The sequence below is a fragment of the Microtus oregoni genome, unplaced genomic scaffold (assembly GCF_018167655.1).
Source record: "Microtus oregoni isolate MIOR12 unplaced genomic scaffold, Mior012 000004F_ref0000308, whole genome shotgun sequence".
Lineage (NCBI taxonomy): Eukaryota > Metazoa > Chordata > Mammalia > Rodentia > Cricetidae > Microtus > Microtus oregoni.
This window is the reverse complement of record NW_024543063.1, coordinates 38,703,594-38,729,348: the sequence shown is the minus strand read 5'-3', so window position 1 is coordinate 38,729,348 and position 25,755 is coordinate 38,703,594. Positions and strand designations below refer to the sequence as shown.

The window sequence follows — 25,755 nt, the reverse complement described above, 5'->3', positions numbered from 1 at the left end:
TGCCATATGCTCCTGTGATTTTTCCTTTTTCTTTTTTGTGACGAGTGCACATCCACATGTGTGTACACCTGTGTGCACCTGTGTGCACATGCGTGTGGAGAACAGGGGCCAGTTAGAATTCCTCAGAAATGAGTGCTGTCTCCTTGTCTCATGAGACAGGGTTGCTCACCAGTCTGGAACTTTCCAAGTAGACTAGGCCAGGTGGCCAATGCACCCCAGGGATCTTCCTGTCTTCACTTTCCCATTTTGGGGATTACAAGTACATGCCACCATACCTAGCTTTCATGTGGGTGTCGAGGAGCAAACCCAGGTCTCCGCACTTTTGCAGCCAGCACTTAACTGATAACCCTACCTCCCTGGCCTGTTATGCAGGCCCTGCTGCATAGCCCATGCTGGCCTCAAACTCATGACTCCCTCCCTCAGCCTCACCAGCGCTGGGATTCTAAGTGTGCACTACCACACAGGTGTCTTGAAAGGTACATTTAATGACAGGTGCATGTCCTGTACTCTTGTTACGTATGTTATATTCCAGTACAAGCTTCCAGGTACATGCAAAGGTTTTTATCTCACCCTCACTCCAGGAGTTCAGGATGAGAAGTGAGTTCGACTCCATGCCTTCTCATTTATTTCCCTGCTATTCTTACCCGGAACTGCTACCTTCAGTTCATCCCTGCTGAGGCCCCTGCGCGACTCCCAGCTCTTTGCTGTGCTCCTGGAAGCATGCCTCTTCCACTATAAGGCATGTGTTGTATTCTTGAATGAAATGCACCCTGCAACTCAGTGGCACACTAGCAGAAAAAAAATACCTGAGATCTCTGCATGTTAGCCATCAGCTGTCAGGAACTCACTGCTGCAGCAGGGGGCTACCAATCGCTCTGTATACTTTTTCTATAGTTCCTCTCATTTGTAATTGGGAAAGGAGCATGGGAAAAAAAATCCTCTTGCCTCCTTCCATCTGTATTTTCTTTACTAAATTATCCAATCTTATAAATATTTGAATAACATTTGGTCAGGATAAAAATCTTTCCTGTCAGCTCAGTACGAGAGCACTTCTGGCTCCTGAGACCATAGCAGTCAGAGAAATTAATATTGATTTGTTAGAAAATACTTTTCACTCTGTCTAAACATCTTATTCTGGGGCTCTTGAACCAAAATTATGAATTTAAAAGCAGCAAAATACTTCCTCGCAGTTTTCCCAGTGAAACTAATTATGGGTAGATTGTGAAAAACGTATTGGATATGATTTCCAATGCAGAGTTCCACTAACCAAAATGCAAGAGGGCCACAGACAGATGCCTGATTTATTTGAGCAACTTGAAATCTGGTAGCATGGAGGACTTACATAAATAGTTTCCACAGTTTCTGTGTGGGTAATGCGATACAACATCTCATAAATAGAAGAAATTGAGGGGGCTTTTTGTTTTTGTAAACTACTAATTTAATTTACTTTGTAAAAGGGTCAGAGAGTTTTTCCCTCTTCTCTCTTAGACTGTAAGTTTAGGGGGGAAAAAAAGACAGCTCTTTCCTCTGCTATATAAATGTGCAATGTCAAGAATTTGTCTTGACTTTTAATCATATGCATGTTTAGGGATGATGATGGAAAACATTTTTGTAGAAAAAAATTATTGTGAGTATGCCTATACCTTTTTAAAACATATATTTTCCTCTTTAAAAGATGCAACTGCTTTATGTCTCATGAAACTCCCAGTATATTTAATACTATCTGAATACTGTAATATTTATTTACTCAACATTAAATGTGAAATAGACCCTAAATATGATTTTAAATAGTGGCCTAGCAAAGGAATGTCTCCTATTCTTTTGAACATGTAAATTGTTTTCAAATATTTGTGTATATGCATGTGCGAGTGTGTGTGTTGGTACATACACCTACATACATGAATGCAAGTAAGAATAGGATGTGGGGTGTCTGCTGTTGACAGAGGTTTCTGTCCTGCCTGGTCCCTCAGCCATTCAGTCTCAGCGAAATACACAGAGGCTTACAATAATTATAAACTGGTTGACCTATTAGCTCAGGCTTCTTGTTAATTAACTAACTCTTATATCTTACATTAACCCATAATTCTTGTCTGTGTTAGCCACATGGCTTGGTACCTTTTATCAGTGAGGCATTCTCATCTTGAGTCCTATGTGTCTGGGTGACGACTACAGACTGACTCTTTCCCATTTCCCAAATTCTCCTATTCTGGTCACCCCACCTATACTTCCTGCCTGGCTACTGGCCAATCAGCATTTTATTAAACTAATAAAAGTGACAAATCTTTACAGGGTACAAGACCATTGTCCCATGACACTGGCTTTACTCTGTTAAGCCATTGGCTGAAAGCAGTGTTATTCATTAACCAATAAAAGCAACACATATACAGAAGGACTTCACACACCAATCCACTCTGTCCCTGTCTACCTTACTCCCTTCGAACAGGGTTTCCTCACTAAACCTGGAGGTAAGCTGACAGTCAACAAGCCCAAGTGATCCCTTATTGCCACCCTCCATGGTGTTGAGCACACAGACAGGGGAGGCTGCTAGCAGCTCCTTTAGTTTAGTTAGTTTAACTTTGCTTTGCTTTGCTTTTACATGATGCCAGGGATTCAAACTCAGGCCGTTTCCCACTGAGCCATCTCCCTGGTCTGGTTTTCCTTTTAAATGTCACATCATTGAGTATCTCTGTGCAGAATTCCTTATCTGAATTACATATACTTTTTAAGATGCCAGATGCCTGGAATTTCATCTCACATCCAAACTATTTTTAAGATCCTGAAACATACACGTTTTCTGATGTATTCCACAAATATGAGAGATTATACACAAAACATATACATAAAGGAAGAAATACATATGCAGATAGATCAAATGATATATATTTTACATATAACACACACACACACACACACACACACACACACATATATATATATATATACAAAGGAACCTGGCTATGGCGACATATGCCTGTCATCCCAGCAATCAGAAGATAGAGGAAGGTGAACCAGGCATTCAAGGCCAGCCTAGCTTATATAGTAAGTTTGAGACCAGCCTGGGCTATGCAAGACACTTTCACAACAATAAAAATAAAAATCAAGCAAATGCAAAGAAACCACGAAGACAACTACAATTAAACAAAGAAAGAAATCCAGGTTTGGGTTCCCACCTGCAAGAGGTGTGGGGTACAGGGTATGTCCACAGCTGCTTCTTTATGAAGTAAGAGGTGCGGGGTACAGGGTATGTCCACAGCTGCTTCTTTATGAAGGGCTCCATTAGCGCCTTGAAGGATGGTGTCAAAACAACTTTTTCCTGGAATTGTTTAACATCTCCACTATGAAATCTTTATAGTTCATGAGGTCTATTGGTTTGAGGAGGCCAATTTCAGTCTTCATTGTGTCAGTCTCAATTTTTAGAAACTCAGTGCACGCACACACACGCACACACACACACACACACACACACACTCCCCCTACACATACAGAGTCTAATGGTGAGTTTGAGTAATGAACTATTTTTCTACCACAGAGTAAGCTGAACCAGGCTGTATACCAGAACATAATTTCAATGTCTCTCTAGTCCATTGTCACTGCTGTAAAATGCCCTTTTATTACATAAGCAATTCCCTTAAAGTGCCTCACACCTTCTGACCTGCCTGTGTCTATTATCAACTGCTGGGGTTTTCCGTCCCTTTCTCCCAACTCCAACCATTTTGAAATCATTAAATCATTTGCTTAGGAGACACCTGTTTAATATTTGCCCTACTGTGAAAGTAACGTAAGTAGTATATAGTCCATAAACGCAACAGAATATAATTTAGAAAGAAGAAAGCAAAAGGAATATTAAAAAAATTACTAGGAACAATAGAAGAGTTTCCCAGAGCATGTTAATCTCCTTCCCTGGAAAGTTGAAGTTCATGGGCATCTCAGATGCTGTCTCATGGTATAAACATAAGCACTGAGAGGTCAGATGTGGTGACCCTGCCCAGAACCCATAGAATAGCTCAACTGAAATCCCCCCAAGTCTTTGTAAAGACAGGGGTCTTCCAGACGTGACAAAGGAGAAGACATTTCCAAATCACAATTCCCATTTGCCTCGCGAGGTGTTCGGTTTTTTCCCCCTCCGCACTTGTGCAATTAAGGGTTTTGCTGAGTGAGCTCAGGACTCTGTCTCTTTAAGTGTTTAACAGTAATTGGTTCATGTCCCTGCGTTCATTGAAAATCCCAGACATTTCATGTAGAATCTTCTTAATGAGGGGATGAATTTTTCATTCACATTAGAAAGCTCACTCTGACAAACAATTTCTAAATAAAACTTTGGCGACATGACATCCCACATTGGACCTGACAGGGAGGACAGGTGCATTAGAATATAACTCCATGGCGATCCTTCAAGCTGTCAGCCATGAATATTTTATTTCTTAATGAATCATCTTCGTGAAATGAACTTTCTTGTTGTAGTGTCAGTGCCATTTACAACAAAAAGCCGGCTCCTTTTTCAAAAGGTGAGCTAGGGAAAGATGCTGACGTGGGCACAAGCTGCTTCACCCCACCCGAAGGGCTGGGGAGCCAGCCGCCTACCTCCCACCCCTCTGCTGAAGTCGGGGACTCTGGGACTGACTGCCATTAGCACCCGGAGAAGGCGTTTCCAGACTGCTGCTGCTCTTCTCAAAACTGAGTTCTGGGGACCCAAGCAGAGGCGGCCGTAGCACTTGGACTTCTGCCGTCGGGCATCCCCCGCCATCTGTCTGGGTTCCACAGATCATAAGTCCACAATATCTGTCTTCTAGAAAAGCTGTGAAGCGAAGGGAGCTGTCAGTCTAACCATACACTTTACTATCTCCCCATAGAATGTTCCAGAACCGGGGTCAGAGAAGACGGTCCAGTAGGTGAAGGTGCTTGCTGATTGGCCTGACAAACTAAATCTGGTCCCAGCTGGAGAGAACCGGCTCCCTAAAGTTGTCCTCTGACCTCCACAAATGTGCAGGGGACACACACACACACACACACTTCCTTGTTAGCTGTCTCTGCCTCTTGAACTTAGTTTTGAGTTGTCACCATCGGCGTTGTGGCGCGAGCATACTGAGTTTAGATTTTTGTTTTTATTTCTTTCCTCTCTTCAATTCATCTTTTCAACCACATTCTACAGATCGCCCTGCAGTACTGTTTCCTGCTTCTCATTTCTTTTCTGCTTCCTCTCAGTGCCGATGCCAGTCTCTTCAGCCTCCAAGGCTTGCTGCTTGGCACCTTCCTCAAATGGCCCTCCCTTTGGCTCACTGAGAGGAAAGATGCTTTCTCTCCCTCAGTCCCCAGCACCCAGTTCCTAGGACTCAGTCTCTAATACTTACTTCCTAGCGCCTTCCCCATCCCTCCTCAGAACAGGGCCAACATCATTATCCCAGTACCCTTCCCTCCCCAGGGGCCCTGGTCCTCTTTGGATTTGACTTCGTGTTGGCGACGCCTGCGCTGTGCCTCTTGCTTTCTATCCCTCTCTTCAGAAATGCTGCTCAATTACAGATTGATGTCAGCTCAAACCTGGACTGGCAGCTTACAACTGTTGTCTGTTGTAAGCAGCGCAAGAAACTCTGTTCTTTCCTTGCTCCCATGGCAGAACTGAGCGTTCACACAGACACTGGCTCACGGCTACAGAAATCATTTTCAAATGGCTCTTTAGAGAAAACACCTGTCAGGTATGATGGTACATGCCTATAATCCCAGCACCAGAGAGGCTGAGGCAGGAGGATTATGAGTTTCAGGCCCAGAAGGACTTTTTTGGGGAGAAATGAGGAGAAAAAAAGGGGCCAAGGGGGAAGAAATGGAGGGGAGGAGGAGGAGGAGAAGGGAAAGGAGAGGAGAAAGGAGGGAAAGGGAAGATAGAAGGGAAGTGGGAGGGGAGGGGAAGGGAGAAAGGAAGGGCAGGGAAGGGAGCAGGGAAAAAAAGGGAGGAGAGGAGACAGGAGGAAGGAGGGAGAGGGAAGAGGAGGAGAAGAAAGGGGAGGGAAAGGAAGGAGGGAAGAAAAGATAGGGATGGGAGGGGAGAGGAAAGGAGGAAATGAAGCAGGCAGGGGAAGAGAAGGAAGGGGAGGGGAGGAGGAAGGAGAACAGGAGGGGAAGGGAGGAGAGAGGAGCTGGGGAAGGGGGAGGGAAGGTGAGGAAGGGAGCATAAGGGAAGGGAAGGAATTTGCCAACCTCTGGTGTCTACCCTAGATCCAGAGTCTGAACCCAGCTGTCCAGGGCCCTGCCCTGAGTCTGCAGTGAAACTGGCAGGGAACACCCTGTCTCTAGGCAGTCAGTACATGCTATACTCTGATGACTTTGAATTTATTTTGGCGGGATAAATAACTGTGAGAACTGCCTCTCAGGAGAAAACCTGGCCGGTGTAAGAGTGTTATGCAGGCCCAGAGGAAATGGAAGAAGCTTGAATCTGTTGTTTTCTTTTTAATAGGTCTTAGTGAGAACTGGATTCGTTGAACTAGCTCTCAGTGTGGGCAGGTGATGAGTTTCCCCCTTATCTTTTAACTTGCGAGATCTTAGGTCCGTGTTTTGTCTCACGGCTGTAGCAACAGCGGTCATGTAAGGTTTCTAGGCACGTCCTCACCTTCCGAGCAAGGGTTTCCTGTGCGGTCTTCGTTGAACATTTATGCGCCCCAATTAGTTTCCACTGCTTGCAGGCCACCCCGATTATTCGGATTGCATTATATTTGTACCGCCCTATTCCTCCTCCTCCTCCTCCTCTTTTTCTTCTCCCTTTCACATTAGGAGTTCTCAACACCTGAAAACACGTGTCCCCAATCGGTGTGCTTATTCTGGAACTCCCACTGCAGCAACATAGGGACACTTTCAGTTTTTTTACTAAATGAGGTCAACAGTTTTGTAGCAAATGTACACTGACACATTTGGTAAAAGGGTGTATTTTCTATTTGCCATTGACATATGGTTATTTAAAGTCATAGCACACACACACACACTCAGAGACATATCTACAGTCATTTCAGCACATACATGTGCGCATGTACACACATGCATGGAGACACGTCTACAGTCTCTCTCTCACACACACATGCACACACACACACACAGATGTCAAGAACTATGCACACATAGGCACAGTTGCCCAACAGATACAAATATGAAAATTGTTTAAGTTTTCCTGTATCTTTTTTCTGTCATCCCTGCTCCATAAGCACTGCTTTTTGCCTCCACTCTCCTATCAGCGGGGTGATGCCAGTATGCACACTCTGACTTACACCCCATCCCTACCAATCCCAGCACAATGCCTGGCTGTCTTAGAAGTTCAGGTCTCCATCCTTACCTTCATCTCTGCACAGACCTCAGAAGATTGCTCTTCATTAAATTATCCTTATAATGAGTCCCCGTTACCAGGGAATAGGGAGTTAAAAAGGTGATCACATTAAAAGTAATTAGCATAAGACCTGCTGGACCCATGCAAGTGACTGGATCCCAATCAATAGCAATATGATTACATCCATGCCACAATTATAAATTATTTAAAACACTACCCCTAGGTTACTGACTAGTTGCCTTTAAATTAAATTCTCTGTCAATAATTGATGCAAGGAATTAATGCGTGAACACCTTCAGTTACTGAAACTTTTCAGGTGGCATAAAATATTGAAGTTTGGCCCATCATTAGCGGCTAGGCTGTCTGCCTGCCCCAGCATCCCTCTGCTACAAATTGGTCAAGAAAGACTCTTGGATCTTGAAAGATGACAAGGACTCTGAGTCCACTGCTGGGCAATTCTCTAAGGACACTGAGATGCCCAAATAGAGTTTCCCCAGGTGAAGTCAAGGGGTTGGGGGAGCCACAAACTCATACTCTGTTTTAGTTGTTCAGTCCTCATGAACGAATGACCCACCTTGGGTTTCCCTGATGGTGCCCAGTTGACCAGTAGACACCACCGCTCTTGGCAGAGGGAGGTCTTAGGTGACTTGAGAGATCCTAGTCTAACATAGACAAGCAGTGAGGGGTTTATTAGAAAGAATAAAAAGGAAGGGAGAGATGAGGGAAGCAGGAGGGAGGAATAGAAGGAAGGAATGAAGGGAGGTAGGGGAGGAGAGAAGGAGGGAGGAGGGAGGGAAGGGAGGAAGAATGGAAGTAGTAAGGAAGGAGAGAGAGAAGGGAGGAAGGAAAAACAGGGAGAGAGGGGGAAAGAAGGGAGGGAAGAGAGGGTGGGAAATGGAGGCGTGAAACGGGGTAAACCTTTCTATGATTTCCTCTCCCCATCTGTGTCTTCTGTTTCTGTTCAAACAATGTCATTTGTGCCAAAGCTTCCTCTTCCATGGTAATTCTTGGTGTGTCAACAAACCCTGGGAAATCCAGGCTTTCAGGGGCCAGAAGGCAGAGGTTAAGTCATCCATTACCAGCCCAGGCTTTTGTCTGATTCCAGAAACAGGTCACTTGTGTGCCCAAGTAATGGCTAGAACAAATCACAAGATAGAACAGAAGTCCTCCCATGAGCACGCACATACCTGTGCACAGAGGAAAGTGGCAGGGATGCAGGAGCCTGATGGTAGGCTTCCCATGATAAGCTTGTCGTCTAAGAAGGAAGACAGACTGTTTCATCTGGGGACAATGGACTTTCCAGGGGTGGCTCTCCTATTACTGGGAATGGTGACTCTGAACAGGTCACCTGGCCTATGACAGTCACAGCAAGAGCCTGGGGAGCCGAGCAACATTGCCCTTTGCTGAAACATCTTTCCCTGGATTTGCTTAAGGGTTTCATTTTGTTTTGTGTGTGGGAATGTCTGCCTGCATGTTTCTAAGTCCACTGTGTTCCTGAGGAGGCCAGGAGAGGGCATTTCTGCTCTAGAAGCTGGAGTTACAAACAGCTGTGAGCCACGAGGTAGGTGCTAGAATTTGAACCCAGGTCCTCTGGAAGAGCAGCCCATGCTCCAAACTACTGAACTATCTAAGTGGCTCTGTCCTCCTTGTATGGCGCTTTGAGATGCTGACTAGAAAAACTACCCTGCCCAAACCAAATAGCCCAGTCTGTGAGCCCAAGATGCTCAGGGCAAGGGATTCCTGATAATGTGGGAGCTGTTTTAATCTTTCATCACATATGGCCTGGACCATCTGGGATGGGCTCTGCTGCTTGAGCATGCTGGCTTCACGCATTTCTGAACATTCAGTCCTGTGATTAAGTTCAAAGTGTGGTAAGATGCTATATCTGTCCTCCAGTTCCCGTACCCCCCCCCATCCCTCCCTGCAAGAGGGACGCTAGGAAGGGCTGTCGATGTAGTTCAGTTTGTGGAGTGCTCGCCAAGCACACACAAAGCCTTGGGTTACATCTGTGGCACCCCCCACACTGAGTGTGGTGGAATAGTCAGGAGGTGGAGGCAGGATGATCAGAAGCCCAAGGCTATTCTCAGCTACATAGGGAGTCCAAGGGCAGGCTGGAATATGTGAGACCCTGCCTCAAAAACATACACAAAATAACAGGGACAAGCATCTGGAACAGGGGGCCTCAAAACATATCTCAAGACAAAAGAAGCTTCTAGAACCAGGGGTTGTTGTCTTTTGATGGATGACCAACAGTTACTCAGGCAGGAAAGGCTCCCTGGTATGATGGAACACCTGGACCATCTGTGTCCACCCGAGATCTGAAGCAGCAGAACATGCATCTTTCTTGGCCTCTACCAGTTCTTGACGGGGACAAGCCCCAGTCCTCTTGCCTGTCTATCTTGTCTGAGTCTGGGTTTGTGAGACACTCACATCAGGTTCCCATCAACACGTGCCCTTTATTTTTAGCTAGTCTAGATCAACTTTAAAAAAATTAAAAAAATATCTGATATTTCTTAGAAAACTATCTCCAGGTAGACAGCCATGGCAGAAACAGAGAGCTTCCCTCCCACCCACTCCTCTCTCAGACTCCGCCCCCTTGCCCTGCTTCCCACAGGCCTGCCATTTTCGTGTGTTTTGCTTGTCCTGTTTGCTTGCTTCTCTCTCTCTCTCTCTCTCTCTCTCTCTCTCTCTCTCTCTCTCTCTCTCATCCTTTTCTTGGCGATGCCCTGCTATTCTCTAAGGGAGGCAGTCTAGCACTTAGCAGCTTCCATGTTCTTGCTCTGGAAGGTGCCCCTGCTATGAGACTTCCCATTCAAGAGGGTTCTCTCACCTTCTCCTTCATGTTCTTGGTTCACACAGGCAAAAGGAAGCTAGGCTGAACTCCTGTTTGTTGTCCTCCAAGACAGAGCCACAGACTTTGTTGAGATGACACACAATAGTTTCCTTGATGTATTTGTCACCGGATGAGAAGTATTTGGAACCCTGTTCTGCGTTCCCTCCCCCGCCAAACTCTGCAGAATAATTTCCTTTGTGTGGCAATTTTAAATATTAACCTTTGTCTCCACAATTAGCCATTATTATTATTATTTTAAAGCTTCACAGAAGCTTGAGCTGGGCATACCTGTAGTCCCAGCTTCTCTGGAGACTGAGGCAGTGATCTCTTCAGTTCAATAACCAAGGTGAGTTCAGGCAACATAATAAAACTCTGTCTCAGAAATCAAAATAGTTACACACCAGTTCCCTCCCAACTACCACCGTTACCACCACCGCCATTCTTACGGAGTTGAATTCGTGGAAATATTTGGAATGCAGTTCTTTTTCTTTTCTTTACTGCAATAGCAAAAGGGCTAGTGTTCCCTAAATGTACTTTAGACATCAAAATTGCTGATTTTCAGTGGTGTCTGGTACAGATATCATAAATCCCTGAACAGTTGTTTGTTTAAGTCATCATCATTATCATCGTTTTAGACATAGAGTCTCGTGTTTATCCCAGACTTGTCTTGAACTCCCTGTGTAGTAATGATGACTCTAAACTCCTGATCCTCCTGTCTCTACTGTCCAAGTGCTGGGGTCCCAGGCCTACACCGCCAAGTCTGACTTAATGCAGTCCTGGGGATCAAGCCCAGGAACTCCTGCATACTAGCCAAACACTCTACGAGTTAAACCAGCCCCATGTTTTAATTGCTTTTTCTCCTCCTTAGAACTGTGGGCTCTTAAGATTGGCTCTCTGCTCCTCCTAATTCCTTGTGCCTGTCTCCACCCAACCTTGTTCTAATTTTTTTTAAAAAATCCTTGTTGTTTGTTTTGTTTTCTTTTTCTTTCTTTTTTCTTCCATTTCATATATTTTTTTTAATGTGTCCAGGAACAACCTGATATTATACCATCCTGATCAGGTTTCTTGGTGTGTCTTGGGCTGGCAATGAGGCCATGGAAAACAGAGTCACAGGGAAAGGAGCCTCACTAGAGGTAAGGTTGGCTCAACCCGAACCTGGAGGGTTCTAACACTGACCTCATGACCCCCCAAAATGGGCTTTGCCCTTTTTGCACCGCGGCCCTTTTGCGACGTCCCGTGACTAACTGAACTTAGCATGTTGCTTACTTCTCAGAATTTTCAGTCAGAAATTATCCGATGACTGGATCAGTTCTGCACACCCACCCAGGTCCCAGCAGATCCACCCAGGCACTTCCACAGAGAGGCGTGCGGAAGTCAGAGGGAAGTCCCACGCATTGCATCCCCACTTGTGGCCTGCGGAGCCTCAACTTCCCATCACCCTGGGCACCAGTTTACGAGAACCCTATGTGTGTCTTACCTCAGTTGCATGGTTAGGAAAGTAAGCTCAATGATTTCTGTAAAGGTTTCCATACTAGATACGTTAATGTGTAATATCCGCTTTTGCAAACCACACGTTAAAGTCCATAGCGTTGTTGACTTGGGAACCCTCACAAGAATTCACGCTCATCCTATTAAGACAAAGAAGATCTGCCCAATCACCAGTGGGTTTCCCTTAACTCTCTGTGGGTTTCTTTTCTTTTCTCAACAAAGTAAAGGACCCAAGTTTCTATATATGGTAGCGTCTTCCTTGCTGATTCCTGGCAACCTGAAAATGCAAGGTTCACGGAAGAGAATTGGCCTGTCTGTCACCTTCTTAAAAGACCCCGAGCTATTGTCTTCTGTACCTCATGCTGTGACAGGGGCCCAGCTTCTAACTTATATTCTAACTTGTACAGAGTACAGGCTAACATCGGTTCACCTTTAGAATTGAATAGTGCAGTTCCATTGAAATCCTGACCAATGTGGTAGTGCAAACCACTACAAGAAATAATTGTCATTATGGGTTTGGTTTCTGCTCCTCTTAGACTACCCACTGATCTTTAAAATATATATTGGTCAGATCAATGGAGAAATCCAAATTTACATGCAGTATGGTTCTGGTGAATCCTGAGTGTCTAACAAAAATAAGATTTTTTTTTTTTTATTTCTAAGAACAGACTGGTTGACACATAGACTCTAGCTGTGTACGATCTACAGACATACCTACCTACAGAAAGATACGGTTCAGAAGAACGTCAGTACTTCGTGTGTGTTAGCCCAGCAGGAAACAAGAATCTCATGAATTTGGTCTCTGCTATATTTTAGTGTGCCAGGTCAAATACTGCTGGCAAAAAGAACGTGTTCCAAATTAGGTTTTCAAAATAATAAGTATTTCCAGAATACACTTACTCATTTAAAAGGGAAGTCGTCGAATGGTTTCGGTTGTTTTCACACAGCCACTTAGTCATCTTCAGAAACACGAATTTGGATAAACATTTAAGTGATGTTTGTCCTAAAGCCAAGCGGTATTTACAAAGTGTCAGAAATGGGCTGAAGAAAAAGAAGAAGAAGAAGAAGAAAAAAAAAAAGCCAAGCCCTTCACTGAACCCAGAACAAACCCTCCCCATAAAACCAGTGCATTTTCTGGTGATTAACTGGCCCAAGGTCACGCAGCTAATGAGAAGAGAAACCGAGATGGTGACCTTTGACTCCTAAGCCCGATTTCTCATTCCAGAACTATTAGCATTCTTGCTCTTAAACACTTACCAGTTTTTTCTTTTCTTTTCTTTTTCAGACAGGGTCTCTTTACATAGGCCAGGCTGACCTAGAACTCACTCTGTAGACCAGGCTAGCCTTGAACTCACAGAGCTCCTCCTGCTTCCACCTCCTGAGTGCTGGGATTGAAGGCATGCACTACCTTTAATCCGTTGGCTCATTTATCATGTCTTTGTGTTGGGAACCTCAAACTCCTGTCTTTAGTTTCTCATTAAGTATGTAATTAACTGATGTGAACTGCAGTCGCCCTTCAGTTCTATGTAGATATCAGAACATACTCATCAATGAAATACTTTTGTGTTCATAACGTTTACTCATTACCTCCCCCATAGTTCCTCCCTGTTAGCCTTCCTATTTTTCTACCACCATTCTACTGTTTACTTTCTTCAACTCCACTGGTTTTTGTTTCTGCATACAAGTAGAAACAACACACTACTGTTTCTGGCTTATTTCACTTAACACAGTGCCCTCCTGTCGCAAATGACAGGCTCCCATTGTATTTTAGAGATTCTGAGCCATCCCTCAGCCTCCACCCATTCTGTTTCATAACCGGCAGATAAGCCACTGTGTGTAGGAACCACATTTTCTTTATTCATCATTTACCCATGGATGCCTCCCCTGGATTCCATATCAAAGTTGTTGTAAATAGTGCTGCAGTAAACAAGGGACTTCGATATCTCTTTGGTACAGTACAATACATACATATATATATATATATATATATATATATATATATATATGTATCTCCAGATGGAGGATTGTTCACTCTCAGGGTGTCCAGTTAAGATGCCACCAAGCTGTAGTCTTAAGTGGTTGAACCATTTCCAGCTCCTTCTAGAACTGTGTGAGAGGTTACATTGCCTCACATCCTCGTTGATGTTCGGAAATTTCAGCCTTTTAATTATAACCTTGGCAGTAGGTGTGAGATGCTCTCTTCAGCTTGTTCTATTTTGCATTTCCCTTATGACTAATGCTTCCCCCTACCACCCCAAACTCCTCGGCCATTTCACTCATATGTTTTCGCTGAGGAATATTTATTCATTTATTTGAACATTTTTTTAAAAGTCGGGTTTTCTTTTTAACACTAGACTGTAGAAATTATCCATATTGGAGATGCACGCCTCTTGTGCATTCTGTGAATTTTTCCTTACCTGCCTTTTGTCGTCAGTAGTCACTAATGCTCTCTTTTGTCTTAAATATTGATGATACCAAATTCCTTTTCCCTTTCTATTGTCAGTGTTTCTGTTTAATTTTTCTAAGAACTCCTTGCCAATCCCAACGTGACAAAGATGTATTTTTTATTTCCTTCTAGAAGCTTCATGACTTTAGATTTTGTATTTATTCCTATTTCCCATCTTAGATTTATCTTTGTGTGAGGTAAAGGTAGAGATTTATATATCTTCTCATGTGGATTCCATGCCATTTGTTCAGGGTCTAATCTCCCCTTATTGAATTTTCTTTGCAATTCTGTCAAAAATTGATTGGCTATGTAGGAATAGGTCTATTTCCAGCTTCTCTATTGTACTCCTTCAATCCACTTGGTTTTTTCTTTTCTTATTCTTGTGACTACTGCCTCAATTACTGTGGCTTTATAGTTGCTTTCAAAGCTGGCGAATATAAAGACGCCAACTATCATCTTTGTTGTAAGATTGTTTTGGCTCTTATTGCCTACTAGGATTTTATGTGGATAGTTGACAACCTAATAATATTAAGTGTCTCAGCACAGACACACACACACACACACACACACACACACACAATTATATATACACCTATAAATGTATACATAGATACATATACATATATAAATGTGTGTGTATCCATCTTTTCATACTTAATATACTTGAATGATGTCTTATAAGTTTGAAATGGAGGGGGTTCTTATATACATTTTGTTTTGGTTAAATCTATTGTCAGATACTTAATTTTTGCCCTGTTTTAAAAACATTTTTTTAAAAAAATATGTATATGTGTTCTTTTGTGGGGTATGTGCCCAAGAGTACAGTACCTGTGGGGGAAAGAGTGGGCATCCTCTGGAACTAAAGTTACAAGCAACTGTGAGCCACCTGCCTTGGGTGTTTGAAACCAAACTTGGGTTCTCTGGAAGAACAGCAAGCGCTCTTAACCTGAGCTATTTCTCCAGGCCCTGTTTTTTATACTATGTTAAGTGGTATTTAATTTTTGGTATATGGCAATATAATCAATTCTGGTAAATAACTCTGCTGTAAATGTATTAGTTTCTTCCTACAGAGGAGTTTTCCACATCTCTGAATGTAGTTTTACTTCTTCAACTTGATGGCCTTTGTCCCTTTGTTTAATACTTTCAGTACAATGCTGACCATGCATAATGAGAGTACCATTGCCTTAGGAGGCACTTCTCTATATTATCTATGATGCAAATAATAGGGTTTTTTGGTACATGTTCTTTATTGTGAGCGTTTTACACTTATTTCTAACTTTCTGAAACCTATCTTAGATAGGTGTTTATGAGTATTTTTAATATTCTGCATATTATTATCATTATCATGGTGTGTAATTGAGGGAATTGGACTTACAGGTCATAAGATTTGCGATGGAAGTAATATTCTGTATCTTTAGACCTGCCTGGATGCCTGCCTTGGGGAACATTCTTTTATCTCCCTTTCAGTTTTTTCATGTCTGCAAAGACTTCAACATGCTGGTGGACACACGACAAGCTCTCTGTTCATGCCACCTATCATTTTAATCCTCCAGTGTTCAGAGGAACAATAGTACTTATCTTGGATACCTCACGAAAAAACCCCTTCTGTTGTGTTACGGAGCGGCGGGCTGTGTCCTGCCACCCGGCTAGCTTTACCCGAAATAATTATACAGAAACTGTATTCTTTTAAACACTGCCTGACCCATTAGTTTCAGTTTCTTATTGGCTAGCTCTTACATATTGATCTAACCCATTTCTATTAATCTGTGTAGCCCACGAGCTGGCTTACCAGGAAAGATCTTAACCTGCGTCTGTCTGGAGTGGGAGAATCATGGCGACTCCCTGACTCAGCTTCTTTCTCCCAGCATTCCGTTCTGTTTACTCCGCCTACCTAAGGGTTGGCCTATCAAATGGGTCTAGGCAGTTTCTTTATTAATAAGAAATCATTCCCACATCATTTCCCCTTTTTCTGTTTAAACAAAAAAGAAAGGCTTTAACTTTAACATAGTAAAATTACATATAGCAAAACAGTTATCAAGCAAGAATTACAGTTACAATATTTATATCTATTTTATCTTTTATCATAACTAAGGAAAACTATAACTATCTATTCATTCTTCAACTCCATCAAAGACTCCAGAAGGATATAATACTACCTAAGTAAACAAGAAATAAGAAAACTCTAGAAATGACAGAGACATCTTGCTGCCTGGATAGTCACCCAAAGTTCTTTTGTATGGTTGGGGCATCCATCTTCAACCTTCAGGCCCATAGTATCCAGCAGACATTTCCATGAAGCAGGAAATTTCAAAGACAGTTCAGTCACTATCTGCTGTGTCCTGCAGAATGTCTCGCAGACTCTTTCATGAGTCAGGAACCCCGAAAGACCATCTCACCTTTAGGCAAGTTTAGCAGTCTTCTCTCTGCGGGTTCTCTGTGTCCATTTTATGCAACAGTCCAGGCAAGAGCAGTTTCTTGCCCAAATGGTTATCCAACTCCATAAGGATTCTCTTCGATGCCCGTCTTCCTCTCGAAGTAGATTGGTGCCACCAGGAGCAGATATGTCTCATTGTCATGAAAAGTCCTAAGTTATTAAAACATTAAATGCCATATTCTGCAGTCTTTGAAAGATATGAAGAATGTCTATCTAACTGAAATGTATCTCTATATATCTAGAAAATCTAACTAACATGACTACAAGATTGACTATTATTGATGATTAACCATTAACCTATATTTTTTAATTATACATTACATTTTTAAATGAACTACACAATCACAATACCTTAATCAAGATCAGAAACACTTATACATATAACAAAATTGACCTTAAATCTCTATCAATAAAGCAAAATCTATACTAATGCAAATTATTCATACCTATATCATATCCCCCTTTAAATGTAAAAGAACATTTATAAACATTTTTTGGGAATATGGGCGCAGTTATTTCTCTCCAAACTGCTTCCTGCTGAATGGGGGCGTCGTTAATTAGGTCTTTCATGGTATAACCTGTGTGCTAGTTTCATCTCAGTTGGCAGTTGAGCGAAGCAATAAGGCATTCACACCAACCCTTCAGGAGGGCGTGGTCCATCATACCAAATTGTAATAGAAAAAATCCATAGAGTTTGGTCCTCTGTGAAAACAAAAGAAGACCCTCTCCAAAGCATCATATTCTTAAACCCAAATTTTGAAATCGTAATACCCTTATATCCATTCTGGTTTAGCTTAGCAGCCCATGTAATGAAATGTCTCTCTGTACTTAGCTCCTTTACAGTCAAAAATTTTAAAGAAAGCACAATGTACATAATCCAGACTCTCTGTGAATTTTCCATTTTTACGTGGCTTATTTTTCTTTATTTCTTTTAATCTCTTAACTATCTGTACTCTGTCTCTTTAAAGACTTTACCTTTTTTTTTAAACCATTAACTTTATTCTCTATATTCTTTTTCTTCTCTCTCTCAAGCCTACGTACATTTATCCAACAGTGTGGTATTTTATGTCTGAATCTGTTTTATTGTGAATCTCTAACATTTTTTTACTATCCAGGAGCATTTCTTAAAATGTTAAGCAGTTCTTAAAAACTTAAGTTGCACCATGTACAGGTAATATGGTACCACCTGTGTCCTGCCCAGTCTAAACCTTAACTGTGCTGTTATTATGGTAATTACGGTAGTTCCTGCCAACCAGCACAGTTCAGCAAGGAGCAGCCGCTCCTGCCTCAGATCCATTTGGTGCCCCTGAGCTGTGCACAGTTCCAGGCACACAGCAAGTCCTCATTGGAGCCGCACTCAGTAGTTTAATTTTGAGACTGAGCATGCAGCACAGAAACTCTTTTTATCCAAGTTACAACCAAATCTGACACGCAGAGCACTGCGCAGTCTGAAAACACGTCTCTTCCACCATGCTCTACCGCCTGCCTAAGCCTGATTCTGCCATCTGCCCAGGTGCAGGCGGGGAGCGCTGAGAGCACTCTCCTTCAGATCCCAAGCGGGAACACAAACATCCAGTCCCATAAAATCCATTGAAATGCTTTAAAGCCAGAGTTTGCACTGGCTGCACAGTCCCAAGAAGCCGCACTTTAAAATGATGCAGCTTTTTTTTTTTTTGCTGCTGTTGCCGAATCAGGAAATCTCTCTACAGCACGCCACCAACAAACAGCAAAAATCTGTGTTAAAGTCTCTCTCCCTTATTTTTAAGCCTTCTCAGGTTTTTAAGTGGATTTAGTCCATCACGTCGGGGCGCCATTCTGTTGTGTTACGGAGCGGCGGGCTGTGTCCTGCCACCCGGCTAGCTTTACCCGAAATAATTATACAGAAACTGTATTCTTTTAAACACTGCCTGACCCATTAGTTTCAGTTTCTTATTGGCTAGCTCTTACATATTAATCTAACCCATTTCTATTAATCTGTGTAGCCCACGAGCTGGCTTACCAGAAATGATCTTAACCTGCGTCTGTCTGGAGTGGGAGAATCATGGCGACTCCTGACTCAGCTTCTTTCTCCCAGCATTCCGTTCTGTTTACTCCGCCTACCTAAGGGTTGGCCTATTAAATGGGTCTAGGCAGTTTCTTTATTAATAAGAAATCATTCCCACATCACCCTTCGGAACTAGAGCAATGAATGGCTCAGCAGGTGAGAGTGTGCACTGCTCTTGTAGAGAACCTGAGGGCAGTTCCCAGCACTGATGTCAGACGGCTGACAACTGCCTTTAGTTCCTGCCCCACAGAATCTGAGGCTCTCTTCTGGCCTCTGAGGACACCTGCACATATACTCACACATGCGCGCACACACACACACACACGCGCATAATTTAAAAAAATAATCTTTAAAAACACCACAAACACTGTCAATATTAGCCTAGTTCCCCACTCTGTGTATTGAAGAGAAGACGTAACCTTTTGTCTATGGGTTGTTCTCCCGAGACTCTGACAGAGACCCTGAACAACTCTGCTTTTTCCGTGGACTACTTTTAAAAGTTTAAGTAGATCCGTGTGATCCCCCAAAGAATTACATGCAGACTAGCATTAAGATGAAAATCTTTTATATTTGTTCTGTGGCTTTGAAAAACCAGCACACGGTCTGTTTTGTTCCACAGGCTCCTAAGGTTCAGGTATTAACATAAATACAGCCCATTAACACTTGTTCCTCCCTGTCAGGACATAAATTAAGTCTGCAGGTGTTCCACAGAGCTGTACCCTTGGTACTAATTAAGCCTTGATAATTAGGTTTGTTAAATTCAGGACTTTAAGCTTATATTCCCTCTTTGGGTTACCAAAATGGAGCTGCGCTGTCTTCTGCCTCCACCCTCTGTTTTTCTTTCTTTTTTTTTTTATGTCCACTCCCATCTTCTTCCCTCAGTTTCTTTCTCTATTCCTTCTTCTTCTCTTTTCTGAAGAGAACATTACTGTTGGCTCTTATTTAATTTCTTGATTACTATTTCTTCTAATTAAAAAAGAATCAGTGACAAACCCTTTACCATTTTCCCAGTGTAGGGTGTGCAGCAGATGCACACATCTGTTTATGGCAAGATTAAAGCCTTCACTTCTGTTCCAGGTCCGCTGAGACTCAAGAACGGAAAGTGGCTGACTGGCTTTCTCTGGACACTAAAACCAACCAGACTGTGTTATAATCTAAAGGAACTGCCATTCAGGAATGGGCTTTGATGTTACCTAAAACTAGGCAGGCAGTATGCTGGGTACCCAAGAATTTTATATTTATGTTTATTTTTTCCTTCTAAAGAGATTTTTTGGGGGGGCTAGGGAACTGGCAAATGGCTTGTAGGTTTGAGAACCTGAGTTTGATCCCTAGAACTTATGTTAAGGGGAAAAAAGCTGGGGTATTAGCATGCATGTAATTCCAGTACTGGGGAGATGGAGACTGGTGGATCTCTGGACTTTATTGCCAGCCAGCTTCGCCTACATGGAGAGATCCAGGACATTCTGGACCTTATCTCAAAAGAAGATGGGCAGATGGTGTCTGAGGAACAACAATTGGTATTTCCTATGACCACCCCCACATTCATGTACACCACACTTGTAAACATGCATGCACACACACGCATCTGTGGATCCCCAGCACCCATGTTAAAACCTAGCACAGCTGTGTGCACCTGTGTGGTGCCAGTGCTGGGTGGACAGTGAGTTCCAGGTTGAGAGCAACCTTATCTCACAAAACAAGGTAGAAAGCTTTTGCTAAAGATAATTTACATCTCAATCACACCCTTCCACACCCATTCAAGATATGAAAGAGAACCTCTACACTCTATCCATACCCCTCCACACATACAAGATGTGACCCACCAGAATGCCAGAACAGAACCCTATTTATGAGATCATCATTTTACAAAGAAGTTCTTAGAAAGCCGGGCCAAAGGGGTTCTGGATTTCAAATAGAGGTTCCATCTCCCAGGTTGTCTAAATCTGTTGGAGAGGCCAGCCAGCCTTGATGCCCCCTCCCACATCATGTTAAAGGATCAAAGTGCCATTAAGGAAAAACAGCTTTTCCATAGGCACTGAGTAGTGGTTCATTCAAGGTTTATAGTTTGAGTGGAAAATAGATGGATGTAAGAACAAATGAATGAATCGATGAACAAATCCCACAGATGCCAATGTGTCTATTCTCTGGATAACAGTGACTTTAGGAGAGTCCCATAGAAGTCCCTAATCCCAGGATTCCTGTCCACTTTAGGACAGTTGATTTCCAGGAAGCCCCCAAAGAGGGGTATGATCTCTTGATGATCTTTAAGTGATACCTTAGATATCAAGGAGGAATGAGAGTGGCTTCTGAATTTAGCCTCAGCTTTGTTCAGAGCAAAGGCTGCCCAGCAAGAAAAACTCTTTGATATGTAAATGAGCCCGATAGGGATTTGCTTTACTTAGCTGTTACATACCACATCCCCCAATCCTAGCCCTCCCAGAAGATCCAGCTAGAATTCTCTTGAAGCATAGTTGCTTGGCTCTACCCAGCCCTGAGTATCTCTAGAGTCCACTCTGGGCTGTCATTTCAATCTTCCTTCCCTGTGTGTACCACTGCTAAAGTGCAGGAGTCCCTTTAATGCTTAGTCTTGTGCTGAGTTCTCCAGATCCTGAGTATCACCATGGTGTTCTACTCATTATTAGCCAGGAACGAAATGTCAGGCTCCCTGTTCTTTGTGATCAAAGAGCAGCAGGAGGTGTGTAGCTTCAGTTAGGACCCAAGAGCCTCTCTGAATGGATCCTTTTTAAACAGTAGAAGATGAAATAGAATCCATTTCTAGGAGACAGAAGAACCCAAAAGACATGCCAGAGATACCAAACCCTTAGCAGGAGAGGGGCTAATGCCTATTACAAGGCACTGGAGGTCCTGACCACAGTAAGCAGGCAGAGAAGGCAAGGCGACTGGGAGCAGCTTACACTTTGAAAGTCATTAGAAGGAGTTTGGGGTTTGTTCCATTGTCTAGCTATTCACATGGTCCCTAGTATATCAGTCCATGGATATTTATGGCATCCAAATAGCAGGACAACTAAGCTTCATAACTTTTGCTTCCTTGAAGCTTTAAGCCAGGTAAGGCCAAGAATGGGCTGGCTTTACTACTTAAGAGCCCGCAAAATCTTTTTCCCTCGTGCCATTTGGCTACTTTATATGGCCAACAATGACAGACAGGACTTTGTATATGATGAAATGTCAAGAGAGAAGAAATTAAAGATCCTGATCCTCTTTGTAAGAGTGGCCTTCGAGCATCGTGCCTTCACTGTTTGGCTGTTGAGACTGTTATTAAACTTTATGGACCATAAGCCCCACAGAAACAAGGAGAGGGAACAGCTATGCTATTTCATGAGTGTCATAACTGGGGCTGTATTACCAGCCCCGTAGGTGGTTTTAACACTTACATAGCCTCTCCATTAGCCCCAAGAAGAACTCAACTGCACGTAGAGGCTTTCTAGAAACATCACTTGACTTAAAGGCAATCTCACCTTCAGAAATCTGGGCACAAGATCATGTGATATCTCCTCTTGCCAAGGTCAGATAGCTCAGTTTTCAAATGCCTGTATCTTATTTTGAGTGTGAATAAGATTGTTCCATGGGTCCATTTCTTCCAAATGTAGTCAGGCAAATAGGCATTGGCCAAGTCATTCATGTCCAAGTCAGTGGCTGTCAAGGACATGCTAAGTGCTGCTTGGTAAAAGACACATTGCACAGGAAGAACCAAAACTTTTATTTGGTAAATTTAATTCTGTGCTCATTGCAATATTTCTAATGTTCATCCTCTTTATACATCCAGGTAAACAGTGTCATTTTGACTTTATAGTACTATCAAAATTTGTGGACATAGATGCATTTGATTAAGTAGTCCAAGAAAGCCACATGTCAGGAATTTATGCTATTATTGTTGTTATTTATTAATGTGATCACCCTTTGTGGTTCTGCAAATCTATCTCCCCTTTCGGTCTGGGGTTAAAAGTCTCTGGCCCTTTGGAGTCAAGTCCAGAGCAACATAGTATTCTCGAAGCAAATATAATGGGAACAGGTTCCCATTCTACTGCATGGCTTGCCTTTACAACAAATCACATTATTTGTAAAATATGTCTTCATTTTTAAATTTAAAAAGTAAATTATGTGAATATGTGTGGTCATGCGACTGTAAGTGCCCTCAGAGGCCAGAGGCCTCAGATGCCCCTGGGGCTGAGGTTACAGGCAGTTGTGAGCCACCTGATGTGGGTCCAGGGAACCGAGCCCAGGTCCTCTGCAAGAGCTCTTAACTACTGAGCCATCTTCTCAGCCCCTTGTATCTTCATGTTTTATTAGAAATGGAGAAATAATCTTTTATTCTCTTGCTGGCCAATGTTGGCCAACCTCTGCCTCTGTAGAAGCACAAAGGTGCCAGTTCTCCTCTGTAAAAGGCAGCTTTTGTAAAACTTTATGGTCTTTCCTTGTGATTAGGCAATGGTGAAATCAGTTCTCTAATACCAACTTCTAGTCAAGTTATGTAATTGGCCAATAAGAGCGTGAGATGTACAGGGTTCTCCCTTGAGAGGTCAGATGTATTATCATTGGTCAGAGTCTGTATCTTTAAAACACCATCAGCTTGGGAAACACTATCCATTAAGAGGAGATCAGAGCAGCGAGAAACCTCGAAAGGTCATGGGGTCCATTCTGAGGGCTCCACCAAGAACTCAGCATCCCAGAAGGACAATTAGCCTTCCATCTCGGGGCACAGCACGTCTGGGGTTTTTCCCTTAGTGAATTAACCCACTGGGCTTCAGTCCTAGCCTTTGCTTCCCACATCCAACTTTCTGCCTCCCACCCAGCTGGACCAGATAGATCAGATCATGTGGTTTCTGCAGCTGGAGATTTAAGGACAGACTGAAACGCTGAACTTAGAGAAGGCTTCTCATCGCCCTTCTCACACGGTTTCTTGCTGCTGTTCACATGGACAGACCTAGAGACATCACCGCTCCCCCCATTCCTGTCCCTTCCAGGATTGCCTTTCCCAACTTCTCCTATTAGTCATGGTCACATGACCAGGTTCAGGCTAAAGAAATGTTGGGTGAAACTGACTTACAAACCTCAGCTCTGTACAGCTCCCTCCCCTCCTCCTCCAGGCCAGAGGCGGATGAATGTGATGACCCTGGGAGCTGAAGGTTAAAGGTGGCAGGACTAGAAGACAAAATGGGCCAGGGTGATGGAGCCACTGCATAGCAAAGCCAGGCGATAATCAGTTCTAGTTCTGGGGCTAGGAAGATGACTCAGTCCGTGCTTGCTATGCAAGCGTGAAGACTTGTGTTTCCTCCCCAGATCTCAGGTTCTAAAAGAGGATCCAGGAGTGACAGAGCAGCTGGCGAGCTTCAGTGGAAGACTCAGAAAAAGGCTCTTGTTACACAAGCCCAGCCACTTGAATTCTATCTCTGGGACCCACGTAAATGTGGGGGGAGAAAATGAATTCCACAGAGCTCTTCTCTGGACTCTGTATGTACATGTGGCATGTACACAACACACACACAATAATAATAATAATAATAATAATAATAATAATAATAAACAAAAATTTTAAAGCAAGGTGAAAAACTACTGAGGAAGACACTTGTGGCTAACCTCTGGCCTCCATATGCATATGTATGCTTGGGTACACACACACACACACACACACACACACACACACTGAAGAAGAGGAAAGAGAAAAAATAAAGACTAGTTCTGGAAGACATGAAAATCTTGAACCGCATCAAAGAAACTGGTGTTCTCTTAGCTGATATATCTGCGCTCTTATTGATATTTTGGGAAGATGCTTATAGCATTAAATTTAACCACACTGCCAGTCAGAATAAAGATTAAACCCTGCTTAGAGTGAATGCCATATGATCCCGTTTTCTACCACATCAATCTTGTTCCTTCATTGGAGTTCACACTGGCCTTTTTTTCTCCCATTTTTTCTCAACCTAATAGCTGTTTTATTTCTCTGTCCCAAATTTGCCGTTGCCTAATCCTATCCATGCATCTGTGGTTCATTTATTGCTTGCTTAGTGTTTGAGTAATTCAGTGACCATAATCTGCGGGGAAGTAATAACCTCACCTGCCCTATCTACTCTTGGTCTTCACCAGTTAGAATGGTGCCGATGTATAGGAGCTTCCTAAGTATTTGTTGACAAGTGAATGAATGAATGTGTGGTGAATGTGTGGATGAATGTGTGGATGAAGGAGATTCAGCTTGCACATTTAGCCTTCCCTCCCAAATATTTATTTCTATTTTACATGTATGAGCATTTTAATGCATGTGTTTATGTGTACCATGTGAGTGCAGTGCCCATGGAGGCCAGAAGAGGGCATCAGACCCTCCTGGAACTGGAGTTATAGACAGTTGTGAGCCATCATGTAGATCCTGGGCGCCAGAGCTGGGTCTTCTGGAAGAGCAGCCAATGCTCTTAACTGCTGAGCATCTCCCCAGCACCCACTTTGCTTTGCCAATAGTTCTAATTTCATGTCACTTTTTTTCCTTTTCAATGAAGAAGATTTGTGAACCGAGTAATGGAATTAGAGTTGTCAATATGTGGTTTAACTGAGATACACTGAATACCCGATCTGCCAGGAGCTGTGCTAGGTACCATATGAGAGGGAGACCAGGTAGAGTCAAATGAAAGTATCAGGTGAAAAGATTGTGGCTCAAGCCAGACATGCAGAGAATGAGAGCACATTTAGCTGGTATCCTATGAGCTTTAGAGAGAGGCTCTGGGGAAAATGGATGTCCACTCCATTAGGTCCATAGAGGTCCAGTGACAGCTTAGATTTATACTGCAGATTAAAATACTGCTTTCCTTTTTCCTCCACCATTCTTTCATTGCTGTCTACCCACATGGTAGTAGTTGTACAGATGGGGAGATTTCCAGCACACAAAGAAACTCTGTAGTCATCACATAGAATTTAGTCACATGATGGCCATCTTGCTTGTTTGAATCCCATGAGAACAAAGAGTTGTGTACTGTCCGAGGTTTTAAAGGGACAATGCCCCATCCAAAGAGAGTAATAGTAAGTGGAAACTGACGTCATATGGCTCGTGGTTCCTAACAGCCCTACTCTCTGAGCATGCCCACCCGTCACCGATGAGCCTACTTGGAACTCTGCGAATGCCACATCCTGTAGATCATGACATCAAATGTTATCAAAGTATTGGGCATTTCAGATTTTAAAATGGTACATTGATGTTGAAGCT

At 42.9% G+C, this 25,755-nt stretch overlaps 1 protein-coding gene across 1 annotated transcript in view; it reads left to right on the top strand.

Annotated features, from left to right (window-relative positions):
- Wwox (WW domain containing oxidoreductase) overlaps nucleotides 1–25,755 on the top strand; it is an 876,711-nt gene that overhangs the window by 603,356 nt on the left and 247,600 nt on the right. The window lies entirely within an intron of this gene.